The sequence below is a fragment of the Parasteatoda tepidariorum genome, chromosome 5, assembly GCF_043381705.1.
Source record: "Parasteatoda tepidariorum isolate YZ-2023 chromosome 5, CAS_Ptep_4.0, whole genome shotgun sequence".
In the NCBI taxonomy this organism is placed as follows: Eukaryota; Metazoa; Arthropoda; class Arachnida; order Araneae; family Theridiidae; genus Parasteatoda; species Parasteatoda tepidariorum.
The window spans coordinates 4,762,535-4,779,191 of record NC_092208.1 but is presented as its reverse complement, the minus strand read 5'-3'; the positions used below and the strand labels follow the sequence as shown (position 1 = coordinate 4,779,191).

At 30.0% G+C, this 16,657-nt stretch overlaps 2 long non-coding RNA genes across 2 annotated transcripts; both read left to right on the top strand.

The window, feature by feature from the left end:
* The first annotated feature begins 1,485 nt into the window (after positions 1-1,485).
* On the top strand, positions 1,486-8,080 carry LOC139425560 (uncharacterized). The gene is made up of 4 exons (XR_011636776.1): positions 1,486-1,671; positions 5,796-5,813; positions 7,016-7,042; positions 8,043-8,080. It is a non-coding gene; the product is annotated as an uncharacterized lncRNA (long non-coding RNA).
* A 3,462-nt stretch (positions 8,081-11,542) lies between these two features.
* LOC107449302 (uncharacterized) lies at positions 11,543-15,974 on the top strand. The gene is made up of 4 exons (XR_001584761.3): positions 11,543-11,558; positions 13,891-13,917; positions 15,131-15,148; positions 15,738-15,974. It is a non-coding gene; the product is annotated as an uncharacterized lncRNA (long non-coding RNA).
* The last annotated feature ends 683 nt before the right edge of the window (positions 15,975-16,657 follow it).

Sequence of the window (16,657 nt, the reverse complement as noted above, 5' to 3'; positions counted from 1 at the left end):
TTATTAACACTGTGACGTATATTTTTCACTAATTTTATTTTTCTGCTAATGTCAGGGGTTTTCAAGACACCCAAAAATTAATGGTAATTCAATTGGAGTAAACACTTTATGTTAAGAAATTTTTAAACTATTGAAGTTTGTTGACAAATGAAATTTTTGAAAATGGATAATTATTTCTTTTGGGATTTATCATTATGTTTTTACAATGAATTAAAGTTGCAAGACAGTAAATAAAAATAAATAAACCAAATTTTATAAAAAAAAGGAAGCGTTCAACTAAATTGTTTCTTCATTGATTTGATGAATGGTAGCTATGCGCCCTATTTTATCTCTTAAATAAAATATAAATTTTTTTATACACAAAATTTTTTTGTGAATTTTTAATGAACGAAATTTTTATATTTTTATTTAATAACCGTCGTTGAACAGCCGACACAATTTTAAAGGCTTACAACTACTAATGTTCAACTCCGTAGCCTTGTCATTTTGAACCCAATCCAGAAGACAAGGAAACTCATGGATCAAGTATTGGGAGGAACTTTGCCTTCGTGGAGGACTTCTTGATGGAGCTAACCCGCATTCGCGTTACATGGAAAGAAAGACCACGAAAACCTCCCACGGTTAGCCTGACGGTAAAAGGAGTCAAACCCGTGATCCGTCCACATCAGCACTGTGGTCGGTGAAAGCCGGATGCAGATTCGTTTAGACCAGCCATTGCTGGGGATTCGAGCCCGGTTCATATCATTGGAAGGCGGACGCACCCTCCGGAACTTCGCTCGCAAGTTGTCGGGCTACCAAAGTAGGGGAGCCGTTCCCTATACAGAGGATCAAATTGTGATGGCATGTCTTCGGATCCTCAGGGATGTTTCCCAGACAGTCGCTAATAGCTCATTGGTATCGACTGGGAACGACTGGTATCGAACCCGGTTAGTCTCATTGGAAGCCGAACGCTCTATCCCTTGAGCCATTGCGGCTCGTAATGAATGTAATGTATTGCAAAGATATTTAAATGAAAATAATACCACATTTTATAAAATTTATATGCTTTGCCTAAAGTGGGTTAACTAAGACAGATACCGCGCACACTTAGTCCCTTCGCAGGCTCATCACTTCCTAGTGATGCTTGACTCCGTGGATCTACTATATATATATATATATANAAATATATATATATCACTCATCTGAAATTCGAATATGTGATTGTCAATAATTAAATCCATTCTTTCTAGTGTAATATTAATGTATGATTACATATTCTCTTGATTTTTGAAAATAATGTTTAAATTTCGAATACTTGAAATTTTTTTTAATTTAAAAATAAGGAACAGCCGGACGTCGGAGGCAAATGTTAGTATGAGTATTAAGATGAAAAATCATGTTTGCAAAGATAAGGGCAAGCTTATAAGGCGGGTTCATGTCATGAGATTTATATTTCTGAAGTAGTAATGTTTTCCTTATACTATTTTAAGTTTCAAATGCGTGAAGATGCATTTTAAATTATTATCTCTACACACGATAAAAGGAAGAAAAACTTTCAAATAGCGTAGATAAAAGTAGCTTCTTATTTCATCTCATTTTACGAGACATTGCAATATTATTCGCATTTGAAAATGTCATCTTTTAAAATTCAAACCTGGTTTCTAATTGGTATCGCTGTTTGCTTACTTTCAGGTAATGTACATTTGCTTAAAGAAAGCATAGAATCAATTTCTGGTTTAAATCATGTATTATAAATTGTTATGAATGTCTTATAATTTATATTTTCTATTTCATATTGTATGAAATATTTCTGGTATCTGGTACAAAGTTTTTCTATTTTTATTTCAGACTTGGTTGTGTCTGAACTCTACTTTTCCTAAAAATATAAGTTTAAGATGGTTAAAAGACAAAGAAGAGAATACTAAATATAAAATTAAATAAAAACATCTGTCTTAGATTTTTAATTTTTAAAGCATTAAAAGTCTTAGCGCATATTGCTTTCCCAAAATAAATTTATCTGTTGCGTGGTTTTGAATTTTCGTTGAAATTTCTTGAAAGTATGTAAAAATTCTTATATAATTAATTTAAACTAAACTTAGTTAATAAAATATAAAATAGTGAAGTGTATGAAAATTTGAATTAATATCTCTATATTTTGACATTGTAATTTCAGCTTTTATTTATTAAAATTTATTGAAAAAAAAGCTTAAAAACAATAAGAGCATTTCTTTAAAAAGTTACGGTGATTTTTCTAATTCACTTTTGGTTGAAAAGTGTGGACTGCATTTTCTCTTTAAATCGGATCAATTAAGCTTAATATATTTACAAATTGGGCTTATTAATTAATAAATTAAGCTTATTAGTTAATGAATTCTTAATATTCATTATGAATTAAGAGAAATAATTGCTTGAAAACAATAACTTTAATGATTAGAATTTAAACTATAAATCATTTACTATTATATTATATATATCAATTACTATACTATTATATATATTCAATATTATTTCAATTCAATTATCAATTATTTTACTCAATTATTTTTTGGAACACAAAACAAAATGTATCTTCCTAAGAATATTTGTAAAATAATAAAAATTTGTTGAATTTATATTGTGCCCGGTAACAATATTTGTAAAAAAAATTATGTGCACCAGATGTCCTCGAAATACTCAGTACGTACTGGTATATTATTCTTTTGCAGATGCATAAATACCAAATTATTACGTACATTGATATATTATCTCTATCGGACTAAATTTTTTCAGAAGGTACGGAAAATTGTACAGATTGCATTTATTCCCAAGGTTTTGAGAAATTATCAACACAAAGTATTAATGTTACATTCGAAATAGCGTATTATAAGTACTGAACTTAGTAACGAAAAATGTATAAAAATTAGTACGTTTTAACACTAGATTGCCTAAGGAAGTCATTTTGACTGCTTTTTCATTTCAATTAGAAAAACACTGATGTATATAATGACGCAATATCTTAGAATTTTGTTAATTTTTGTACAACATATACTTTTTTTATTGTTAATATTTACTAATAACTTGTTATGTAACTGTAAATAATATAAAAAAATATTAAGAATTAATTTTAAACAAATTTCTATATTTTTTCACAATTCAGTCATTTTGACTGTTTTTCGCAATATAGGTATATACTAAGTTTCAGCCTTTCTACTGTTAAGCAATGTTAAGTGTTAATATAAGGAGTTTTGTAATGAATGCCGTTAATATATTAATACACGTTTATAATTTGTGATATAAAAAGAAATATAAGAAGTAACAAATTATTATATAAATGGGAAATGACGCGTTAAAAAACGAAAACGCTGATACTATTAGAAATTCTCTTCAGTGTTTTTCTGACAAATACACTGTTTTTCACGATTCAAATTCCGTCGTTTCGTTCTAATTCGTTCTTTGTAATTCGTTTCTCATTCTAATTTGTTCGTTGTTTTGGATATTGATTCATTGAAATTTAGACATCCCATTTTCTTCTTCGGAATAAAAAAATAATTTATAACTCTTTAATTATGTAGCTTATGTTATATAATCATTCATATACTTTACTATTTATGTACTCTAATTTATATACTGAATTTATGAATTTATATGATATTTTCTATAATAATTGTAACGATGGATCAACGTGTATTATATGTTCGTGTCAGAAAAAAAATAACACTTTTATTACAGATATATCTTAGCAGATAAGTTGATATACAGCAAGTATATCTTAAAGGTGTATTTAGACTTCTTAATAAATTGAGATCACGTTTCTTTGTTTATTACAATGATGAAATACTTATTTCATATAAAATAACTCTAGCTAATAGCGTTTAAACTCTTTTTTTAGGACAATTCTAAAAATGTATCATATGATCACAGGAATGAGTTTTTCAGCAAGCGATTAATTTTAAGTGTTATTTCTATTTAATTGCGTAAATTGCAGAACGTTTTAAGATTTCCAATGAAGGAAAAAAAAAATTTTTCCCTTCTTTTTGAGGTCTGCCTTAAGAATGCAAAATGCAACTAATCAACTAAAGGACTGAACAAAAAATATCTTCAAAATATGTGAAATAATTTTCACTCGGTAATGTTCTCGGTTAATAAACATTAAGATTAAATTTTTGAATTGCTCAATCGCAATTATTTTTGAATTTGTAGTTCGTAATATTTTACACATCCTTTATTACTTTCCTTAATCGTTTTTTTTTTCTGAAAAAAGAAACATCACATTTAAGAAAAATTACGAAAGGCAAGATGCTGAAAACCAAAACATAATATATATGATTTAATGCTTCCTAACCTATGTTTCTTATGTATGACTACTCATTTGAAGAAACTACAACGAAACTTTGGAAATGTAAAAGAGGGGTTCGATCGCAATGGCCCGAAAAAGCAGTAAACGCCAGGTTATTGAACGTTTACATGAAAAGAGAAGCCGGAGACTGTCCAGCTTTGTAAAACAAAATCGAAGTCAAGCTTGATAGTGAATCAGTTGTCAGTTCAGTTTGTTTTATTAAGATAACTCTTTTCGAAGAGCGCAATGCAATGAGTATAGTATATAAACACTGGGGTAAGAAATTAATAGAATTTGCAGACTTGATCTAATATCTCTAGAACTACTGTTCCGATTTTAATAAGATTTGATGTACACATAAAACAAAAGGAAACAAATAACTATACAACAATTGTAATACACCAGCATGATCGTGTGCAACACTCGGTGGAGTCGGAAGGTATGAAACAGCGGTTGCAGTAAATGGGTTAATAGGGGTTATGGTCCCCTCTTACAGACATACAGGCCTTGCAGCGTACTTTCATACTTGAAATAAGGCAGCTTATCATTTCCCGTGACAATTGGTCCCACTTGTACAGCAACGCTGTTTTCATTCCCTGGGTTGTTTTCGGAAGGAGGTAGCGAGTTGCAATTGCCCTCTCCAGAGCTTCCCAGACTTGCTTGATAGGGTTGAGCTCTAGAGATCTGGCTGGCAAAATCCATCCGGAAAATTCTCTCACTCTCTAGAAATTTGTTTACCAGAAGAGCTCTATGTGGTCTTGTGTTATAGCGCATTAAAAAGAACTCTGGGAAAGCTGAACCCCTGGAGAACCGAACATAGGGTTCCCAGACCTCATCCCTCACACAAGCCACAGAGCTGGTCTTCTTACAAGCAACCCTCTCTCATGAAGTCGTTTGGAAACAGTCACCATTCAACATTTATACACGAGTTCTTGTGACTGCATACAAGTCACGAGAGAACTGAGAAACCTCGCTATAATTGATAAATGCTGATCTTCTCTGGTCCTCGTTTTTCTTGATCCATGATTTCTCTTGATGGATGCGGTTGTACTGGAATTGTTTCCGTAAGTTACACACGACGCTGGGCGTTATGCACCGAATGTTACGGTTCCCAGTACAACACCGAAGTCAAGCATCACTGACTGCGGTCAGGTGACAACTTGCATCAGTCTACAAAGGGACCGGGAGTGTGCTGTATGGGTCCTCGTTAAACTGTTCTATCGTTAAGTTTTCGACTGCACGCGTAGGTCGTCGGGCTACCGAGGCGAGGATGCCACCCCTTCTGCCGAGGATCAAAATTGTGATGGCATGCCTTCGGATCATTCTCAGGGATGTTTACCCGACTGTCACCAATAGCCTATTGTACAGTTCTAGTGTGACCTAAATAAACTACAACAGCTACAACGATATATGTAAAGATGATATCTTAGAAATATTGAGATGCGTAAATTATGAAAGAGCAGAATAAATACATGAAACTAATGTATTGACTACTTTATAGCTCATCTGCTGTCTGCCGGTAAGTTAATGTTTCGTCTCCATTATTTTTCTGATAATGATTGATTTCAATTCAGCAGTAATTAATATAAACATTAATATTAAGAAATATATATGCTGCATCGATATAAAAATTAAATAAAATATTATATATATCATATATTATTATCGGTCTTTGTAGTGAGTTATAGAAATGAGCGACATGAATCGGTGAAATGGTGCGATATCAAATTTAGCTTTGGACATGGTCATTTAGAACTTTTGCAAAACTCCAACAGGCCTACGGAGTCAATGTTTTCTCTAAGGTACCTTAATGAGTTTTTAAGAGGAAAAGTGTCGCATGGAGGATAAGGAATGTAGCAGAGGGATATATATTACGAAAACCGATGCAAATGCTGACAGAATTCGGGATCATGGGCTTCCAGTTGAACTTCTATCACGCAACCGTTCATCAAATTGTGTACAATGAATTGAATTTGAACTACGATAAAGGATAATGCATAAGAAACCTAATATCAAGAAGAGCAAAGATTCGTGTTACTTAGCGATGGTCTTAATTTTTTTAGTCAATAAACACATTCCCGTAGGTGACTTTTTAACCCCTTTACTTTTTGGCGAGTTTTGTGACAGTCAATTTGCGAATTTGGACATAAAAAGGCTTAGTTACTTTTAACAATTCAATAAACTTCTTTCCAGTGAATTGAAATTTTCGAATCCGTTGCTACTATCTGAAAAATTTGGTATTATTATTAAAGACAACAAGCCATTTTTGACAGTAATAAATATTTACTTTCTGTGTTTTTATTAAGCAAATGATTACATAAGATTAATTAATAACAGAAATATAAACTTCAACAATATCGTTCAAATAGTTCCAGAAAAATTATTAAAAAGGTGATTTTTTTTCATAAAATTTCTTACGTTGCGAAAAATAAACTAAGGTCATGAAAAATTTTTTTTTGTAATTTAGATTTAAGGGAATACAATATTTTGAAACTAAAAATAATAGATATTAAATTATTCTACCATGAGCAAGAAGATTTAAAAGAACATTTACCACTCCTGTGATAACTTTAACCTTTTTTTCTCCCAGATAGTGAATCTTTAAATAATTCGAAATTCACGATGTTGTTTAACTGCATCTCTGGTCAATATAAATCATGCTTTCATATTAATTTATCCTTTTAACAATAATTTATCTTATTAATAACAATTTATTTTCAGACGACTCTTCAAGCATATTTGATAAAAGTGAGTAATATATATATATATGATTTTTGTTTATGTCGTTAATAAATTATTTTAAAATACGGCTATTTTGTCACAAGTGAGTCAACATTGAAGTCAACATTGATGTTTTCTTATGTTAGACAACTTCTAAGGATAAAAAAAGAACACTTGACAGAACTTCTTCTTTTCAGAACTTTTTGACAGTCTCAGGGAAAATATTAGGTTTTTAATCAGCTTTTATTTCTGTGATAACCTTTGTTTGTTGATCTACAAATATTGCTAGTTTATGGCAGGGCTAAAGAGAATAGGAGTCAAATTAAAAAAAAAATACCACATCCATACAAAATTTCTAATTATTTTTTTAGCGCTGATTTGAAAGTTGAACTTAGAACAATATAATTTATTGTATTAAAAGAATAAATAAGATATTAGAATACATATTAAAAACGAAAAAAATAAATAAATAATATATTTATTAATTTAATAATATTTATTTTTGTTTCAATCTAAAAAATTTAAAAATATGTATATTTGTAAATTTTCAATGAATTTTTTAACTTTTGAGTCTAATTTCGTTATTAAGGTTCACTATTTCCTAGAATAAAATTTTAGTTGAATTTAGAGCGATAAATTAGGCATTCCAAAATTACTGAACTCAAGTTGGTGATTTTATAACAAGGAAACAATTTTTGTAAAGTTCTATCTATTAATTAGAATAACGTTTTTATTACCACATTCAGAAAATTTTCGAAATATATATTTCAAAATATTCAGAGTTTAGATTGCAATTTAAACTCCAAAAATAAAAGTATCTCAAAAATGGAATACAAATGGAATGCAATAGAAATTCGCTATGCAATTCTGTTCTATCACTGATTTACATAAATTACTGTATTTATTTAGATTTAATTTATGTTTAAATATTTATTTTCAGTTTAAATATTTATGTATAATATTTATGTTTTTTTATGTTTAAATATTTATTTATTTTGAATATTTATAATATATATTTTATTTTCAGTTCTCTCAGGGGATATCCCATTCGGAGGTGAGTAAATTTTAATGCTTGTAAGGGATGTGGTGAGACACGTGACCTTGTTTAACTCAAAAATATATTTCGAATTCTTAAAATGATTTTTATGCTATAATCCATATTATACAATGCTAGGTTGAACGTTTGAAGGAAAAATTTATTTTGACAAACATTTTAGAAATGAAACCTTTTATGTCAGGAATTTAAATATGATGTTTATAATTAGTTAATTATTAGCATTTCCTTATATTTATCTAGTAGAAAGCATCATGGGTAAAAGTAAATAAATTTGAATCTTATAAAAATTATATATTAAATGCTTCCGTGTGATCAACCTTAATTTATATCCTTGTAAATGAAGAGATCAAAGTATACATATTAGGAGTCAAAAATTAATAATTTCGTTACGAGAAATTAAAAACGGTTTCAAAATCTTATGAATCATTACGCCAATTAAAATGCGGCGTCAAAACCAGCTTGATCACATGATCAGTTGTTTCGTATATTTACGTATTTTCTTTATTTTACTCAGTTCCTTTCAGCTATCAAACAAGTTAGGATTTTTTAGACCCGCCTTCGACTGTAGTGATTCTTTCAGAAGTTGGTACTATTTTATTATATATATATTTTTCAAGCTCCTCTCAATGATAAGGGTTGTCAATCTTTTGATTTTTTACGCAGCACCAAGCGAAATATATTTATTCTTGTGGACCGCCAACTAAATTCCTAAGAAGTGAAAAGGTTCCCAACTAAATAAAGCATTATTAAAATTAATAAAACCTATTTTAGAGAATGAAATCTACGCAACAATTTTTAAAAACTACTGGAGTTAAAAAAGCTATTGACGGTGGCACATTTTCGAATGAACGAACGGTCTATTTTCATGAAAATGGTTAACAAGACGACAGAGAATGAGAACGAAGAGTAAATGGATAATACATGATAAAAAATATATACTAAATAATAACAAAAAAAGCAGCAGTATTCATTTATTATGATTTTTTAAACCTCAAATTAGTGGAAACAATCCGACTAAGCGAAAATTTTCGCTTTCTAAAAGTTCTTCCTCGGACCTCTGGTTTGAGAACCGAAGTATGAATATTTCTTTGATTTCTGTTTTTAAACAAGAATGAGGAAGAATGAAAAAGAAATGTATAATGATGATAAAATGGTAAAAAAGCTGACTAAATAATTACAATAAAAGTAGCAATATTTATTTATTGTTGTTTCAAAATTCTAAGTCAGTGGAAAGGGGCTACCTATGCAAAAATCCTTGCTCCATAACAATTCTTTCTCGATTAACGTTTGCTACTGTATTTGATATATTTCGTTGACTTTTATTTACAAGGATCCGGACAAAGTTCAGTAAGGATTATATGGCATATTTGAAAAAAAAATCGTTCGTTTTAATTCGAAAGTAAGTAAACGAATAAGCAAAGAGCACGCATAAATTTCAAATTTATCTAAAATGATAAGCTCCAAAATGTTCTAAAATGATCAGTTAAGCCTTGTTTAGAATAACAATATTAATTCCTGTGAATAAATATTTAGTTTATTATTTTTTCATAAAGGTCGAAAATGTTAGATTCTAGTAACTTTTTTTTGCAAACACACAAGACCTCATAAGTCATAAGCGTTTAATAACTAGGAAAAACTTCAACTTCATTCTCAGTAACGAAAGATTATTGGAGTAAAACTACCAGATTCTTAAGTTGCTTAAAATTATATGTCTTATCAAAAAACATTACTCTCCGAATATACAATATCAAAATTACTAGTATTTATAGCGTCATAAAACGCTTTTAATTAATATTTCATTGTCATCTATTAGCTTTAACCATTGTTATCTATTAGCTTTAATCATTTTTAGTTTAAATGTCATTTAAAAATAAAGTATTATTTTTAGTTTTAAGTTAAACAAAAATAAGTATTTTGTGTTTTTCTTATTTTTGTTTCGAGATTATCTAATTCAGACTAATTTCGGCGTTGTAAATGAAACGGATTTAAAAAAAAAAAATGTGCCAAACGTGATTGTGACTAAATGTGACGCCAAATGTGGTTTTCCATCATCATTTTCACATAATATTTCTTCACTCTGGAATGAAATACTGTCTGATTTCATAAATGTTAACTTTTAAATTTAAAATTTTAGTTACATTTTAAAAAAACATTGTAAATATAACTATTTTGACAAAATATAGAGAAATACAAAATATAAAGATATATTTATACGAAATATAGAGAAATCAATTTTGATTCATTTTTCAAAAATGCAATTCATGTCTTAATCTTAAGAATAAATTAATCTAATGATTTTTTTTCTTTATTTATTCAATGAAGTTTATCAATTTGGTGAGTATTTTTAAATATTTAAAATATTTCGGCACTTTTAATTGCTTCTGTACAGCACAACACAGAATTTTAAACAGTGACGTCATTCAACAAAAATATTTGTAATTATAATAGCTGAAATACAAAAGAATAAATAGCCCTTTAGTGCAGCTGTAATTTAACGTTATCAGTCAAATCAACGAATCAGAAAAATGTTTTGTTATTTCGTCTAAATTATTATGATGAAAACACAATTTTGTGATTTACTATGGGGTAACTCCATGAATATTAATTCAAAATGTTGAATTTTCAAATATATGACGCATTTAATATCACTTTAAAACTTAAAGTGCGTATTTTATTGTTCAGCAAGTTAATTTTAGTGAGCGTTTAATGAATGCCTCTTTTTTAAATTTTAATTTTTTTCAAGGAATCTGCGGAATTAACTCTTTTTCATTTAACACTCCCATTTTATATTTAATAAAATGCTTTCATAATTTAAATTATTTCAATTATTTGCATTCTACGCATGCTCCATTATCGTTCTTCGTCAAGTATGATTTAACCCCTTAACGATCGGTAAATTTTCAAGAAAACGGTCATTAAAGTGCATATTTTGCCAAATACACGTACTTGATTAGTGCTGACATCTAGTTTAAAATAAACTAACTATCTGCAATTACCTTAAAAATATCCTGGTACTGCCATTTGGTGTGTAAAATGTGAAATATAATGTTTTCCGGGCGAAAGAAATGAATTAGTTTCGTTTTATTAGTTTAGCACGTTACTACTGAACACTCCAGCCCGGAAATTTCATGGGAGCGAGAAATAGAGGGCGAAACCTCACCCCGTCATCTTCATGGGATGGAGAAATAAAGGGTTAAAAGCCGTCGCTGATATTTAATGCGATGTTCACAACAGACCAATAGAATGCAGAATAACAGAGTAACAATAAAATGCAGAATAACAATAGAATGCAGAATAACAATAGAATGCAGAATAACAATAGAACAGAGTCAAAAAAATGCATTCACAGTCGGAAAATGCAATTTGAGTCGAATGAAACAGATGACTTATTTATTTGACCTGTTACAATTTCAATTCATTTATTGTTAATGTTTCCTTTTTACTTATTAATTTTGTATTTTACTTCTGTAGCAAAAGATATTGCGAGTAAGTCAATTTTAATGCTTCGAATGAACTAAATAAAAGCACGTTTTGAGTTTAAAAATAAAAATCCGAATCTTAATACATATTTTAAACTATGAAATGCTTCTATAGGTTTACGAGGGATAATTATTTTTTATTAACATTTGCTAAATGAAACTTTTTTACACCGAGATAAACGTGTGAAAATTATTTTACTTGTAATCACACGTAGAAAAAGGAAATGGAGAGCTAGTCGGGGAGATGAGAAGGTTTTCCTTTGCTGAGAGGGATTTCGCAATGGTCAGAACAGCAGAAAGAGATGCTCTCCCCACCTGCATGGTAGTGCTCCATCTATTTGAAGAATGAAGTTGTCAACATTGTCCTGTGGCATCAAGGAAGAGTTAACTGATCCAAAAAAGTGGCTCCCGTGACAATTTGCTTTTGATAAAAATATTGGCCGAAACTTTTCTTTCTGGACATAACGCAGAACATTGATGCGGAGTATCTCGTCATCGGTGAAAACTAAGCGGGATTGATCACTATCGATGGATTTAATTCAGATATCTTAACACGCATTAAAAGGAAATAGATTATCGGCTCCATGCGTGTTAAGTGACTAAAGGGTCACAGATAGAATATCAGCAATTGTTTCTATCAACACTTAAAATAATCTAATACATATCTGTTGCAGGTAGCACATAATATCTTACATTGTTCTTGACTTTTAGTTCATTGAAGTCAGTGGTCGGAAGTGGCTCACTACAAGTAGTCTCTACTTTTTTGTAGTTTGTAGTGTAGTGGCCACGTTTTTAAAAAAGTAGTGCAATGAGTAAAGAGATAAAAAAAAAAGACAAATCATTAATTTTTAACGTTTTTTTTGGTAATTACTTTTTTTGTTAGTTTGGTAAAGAATTTGATGGGTACAAATCTTCCTGAATCAGTCAGTGAACGCAATTTAAAATGCCCCTAGGACAATAAGCTAAAAATATTTATGTACTTAGAGTCACGTATAACTAATATTTAAGCTAGCTATTACAAACAAAAGATATTTTATCATATATTGTGATATTTTCACATGCGAATGTAAAGGAAGTAAACATATTTTCGATGCACTTAATTTCTTAGAGGAAATAAAGGAGCAATAAACACTTAACAAAATTGAGAGTATTTGATAATTTCCGAGCCTTTCTTAAATTAAATGTTCTCTGTCGAGAGGGACATAAAAAGTTGGAGAAAAAATGAACAAATTCGAAATGTTTTTTTTTTTTTTAATGAAATGTTTTAGAACAGCAAACTGGCTCATTTAAGCATGCATAAATATTTCTAAATAATCCTACAAGTACAATATAGACCCATTTTTATTCAATATCATTTTGAACATAATATGTAAAGTGAATTCTCCAGCAGAGTAAATTATACAAGTGTAAATTAATGACTCCAGTAAAATTCGGTTCCGTTAAGTTGTAAAGTAGTCGAAAGTTATTTGTAGTTGCTACATTAAAAAAGTAGTTGTAATGGTAGTTAACTACATTTGTAACTAGGCATTTGTATTTAAAGTAAACTACAAAAATAATGTAGTTTTCCGAGCACTAATTGAAACTGCACACTTCTTAATGATTCGCCCTGTATTTGTTCGCTTTAACCTCAAAGCAACTTTTCTTAAGTTTAAGGATTAATGTTAACGGTTTAATTGCAGTAATAACTGTTGTTGTAATGAAATTCAGAGATCAGTGGATCGAAGAATGACATGTTTAATAGAACATTACACAGTTGGAAAGTACACTGGGACAGGAGAAATAGAAAAGAACATCAGATAAACAGAGTTACAGCCTTCTTGTTCTCAAACTTAACGGCCAATCGGAACATTATGCTTACATGCGGACGTAGAAGAAAGCTGCTTCACATAAGTGCGGTTACAGTTTTTCCTCAACAATAACAGCTAACAATCCCATGCGCGCAATCTCATAAACCCTGTAATAGAAGAGTACACAAAAGAATTGTCTTAGTTTTATTAGAATCACTGCTTTAAATTAAAACGTAAAAAAAAAAAGTATCGATGAAAACCCATAAATACAAATGTTGTAAATCGATGGATGGAGTTGTGAAAAAATTATGTTAAGGATCTTTTTATTAATTTTTTTTGAATTGGGCTAAACTTTTCTAGAATTATATTCATCTTTTTGTAATTTCAATTCTTGTTATTATTAATATTTGTCTGAGTTAAGCTATATTTAAGTTTCACATCGCACGAACAAAAATTTTCCCAACAAATTGCAGTAAACTTCAGGGGTAGAAACTAAGGTCAATGTTACGATAAATGTAAGACAAAATTCATGTGAAATCATTTTATTTTTAGAAGCTTTAAGTGGATTATTAATGTCTAGTAAGTGGTTTTCATTATTTTTACATGATCTGATGAACTAGATGAAAATACTATAATTCCAAATTCTAATAATTCCAAATCTAAGCAAGCTATTTATACTTCACTCCAAGCCATAGACGATAGATAGTATCAAATTTTTAAGGAAAACAATTTTGTTAAAAATTTTTTAAAGTGAAACTGTTTTTGCGATTACATTATTTGCGAGATTTATTTCACTTATCAGGGTTGCATTAAAATGAATTAAAGTGATTACAAAGATCAATCCTTCCTCTAATCGTTAAAGATTCCAAACTTATACATACATATCATTTGTTCAATACATGTAAGTGATTGAAGTGATTACGAAGATCAGTCCTTCCACCACCAAACATTATAGAGTCTAAACTTACACCTCTTTATTCACTTCAGAAAATGTTTTAATTCATAAAAACAAACAGATAAACATATTTTTTCTGTGAAATGAAAGAAAAAAAAATTCGGAGGATTTTTGACTTTTGCTGTCGCTATTTGGAAAATAAGGGGACAAAATTCAAGTGATCTAAACTTTTTGAATAGTAATACATATAAGTATTTATATTATTTGTATAATATTAACAACACTCAATATTTTAGAGAATATTGTCAGATAGTTCTCATAGAGCTCGCCTCCATATAAGGTGATCCGGGATCAAATCCCAGCAATATTTGTGATACGAATTATGCACGTTTTCGTGGTTTTCTTCTCCATGTAACGCAAATGCGAGTTAACTCCATCAAAAAGGCCTCCGCAATGGCAAATTTCTCCCAATACTTAATCCAAGAGCACCCTTGTCTTTTGGATTAGGTTACAAATTGCAAGGCAACAGAGTTGAACATAAATAGTCGGAAACTATTGAGTATGATGCTTATAAAATAAAATAAAAGAGTTCTTATTAACATAAACTTCAAATGGGAATTTTAAAATTCTATTTACTCAAATTTTTTCTTAATTTTGTGCTTCCAAAAAATGCCTTTACATTATGTAACAAATATAACGCAATTCAAATTTGAAAGATTACAATATTTTTAAGCTGAAAATTATAAATTTCAATATTTCCCCCTTCCAAATGGCGAAATTTCAAATAATTTAAGCTTTTGCTGTGAAGATTTCGTTGTATCACTGGTTAATGTGTACCATTGTTGTGATTTCAATACACATAAACAATTTTTTTTTAAAAATAATATTCCTTTTTAGATGGAGTATTATCAGACGGTGAGTAATTATTCGCTTTTGCATAAAATGATTGAATTAACTATGTGAAAGTATTTTTTAAACTCAAAACTCTAAACTGAACTTTATGCTGAAAACCATACTACTAAAGAATGAAAGTATAAATTTTTCAGAAATAAATATTTCGATTAACATTTCAGAAACGATACTTTTTAAATGAGGGTTAACTTTCTAGATTTAATTAACCAATCAAAGCTGCTATAAAATAAAGTACAGTGCATATAAATAACCATATTCAATCGTTCAAGGGTCTAACCTTAGGCACAGAGCACCAAAAACAAAACGAACCACCCTGATTAACTTATGATCTAATGATCGGATCTTCACGTTCTAGGGTTCAATCTTAATGACTGGAGGGGGTAACGATGAATATGCTAATTAATTAGCGCATACAATATTTTAAGTTACGAAATTAGACACAAAATTTCGTTTTCTCTGAATTAATATACCTTTTTTCGATGGATTCGGAATTTTAACCATCGAATTGTAAGGGGGGTGGCCGCATTACTGATAATAATGTATTATTGTTGTGGTTTTAACTTCTCTTAATAATAATATTTTAATTTTTTAGGAAGTGGATAAAAAAAAATGTTCGAGAACAGACAATAATATTGCCACATATATACACACAGAATCCAGATTACTGATAACACAGATTTATTGAACACTTCCGACATGCATGGAACAAGATAACTGCTTTTCTACTTGAAACGCCAGAACTTATGTACAATTAAATAAGGAACAGGAAGTGATGTAATAGAAGCGTCTAGAAGACATTCATATAATTAATAAAATCTTAAACACCCTATGTATATGCACTTTCTTTTATCTAAGAGGATTGAACTCCGAATCTCTGATTCGCCAGTATGATGACTTTCACGTCTTGGTTCCTCGGGCACAACATCCTCTTTAGAAAACACTGTTTCACTTTATGGGACATCTGGTGCAGGACCTGATGATAGGACATTGATATTCTATCTTACTCTGGTTTTAATTGGTGTTTGTGGAAAAAAGGGTTCTAATCGGAATGATGGATCATAGTATGGTTTCATGCGCATTCCGTTCACGGCGTCCGTAGTTTTACGCTTTGTGGAAAATGCAAAGTCTTCGACCTCATAGGTAAACTTAGGCAATGTCGTTTTATTCTATAAGGTCCGAAGTATTTTTTCAATAACTATACAGGCAACACAACCTTTCCAACAGGTCTAAACAAATTCTCCCGGTCTATAAGAGACTGGTCAATGATTTGCATTGCATCTTTTCTTGTGCATAGCGTGTGCGCAGAAGAGCAAATTGTTTCGTTTCTTCTCCCTTACAAACAAGGTGAGAGGCATTATTAGTTTTAAACCCAAGTTGATGAGGAAATATAGTGCTTAAAGTTGTTTCGGCTTCATAACGATGGAGAAGGTAAAATGGAACGTGAAACAAGAAACTATAGTTCCATGTTTGGCTGCAATATAGGCGAAGGGGACGAAATTTGAAATAGTATCC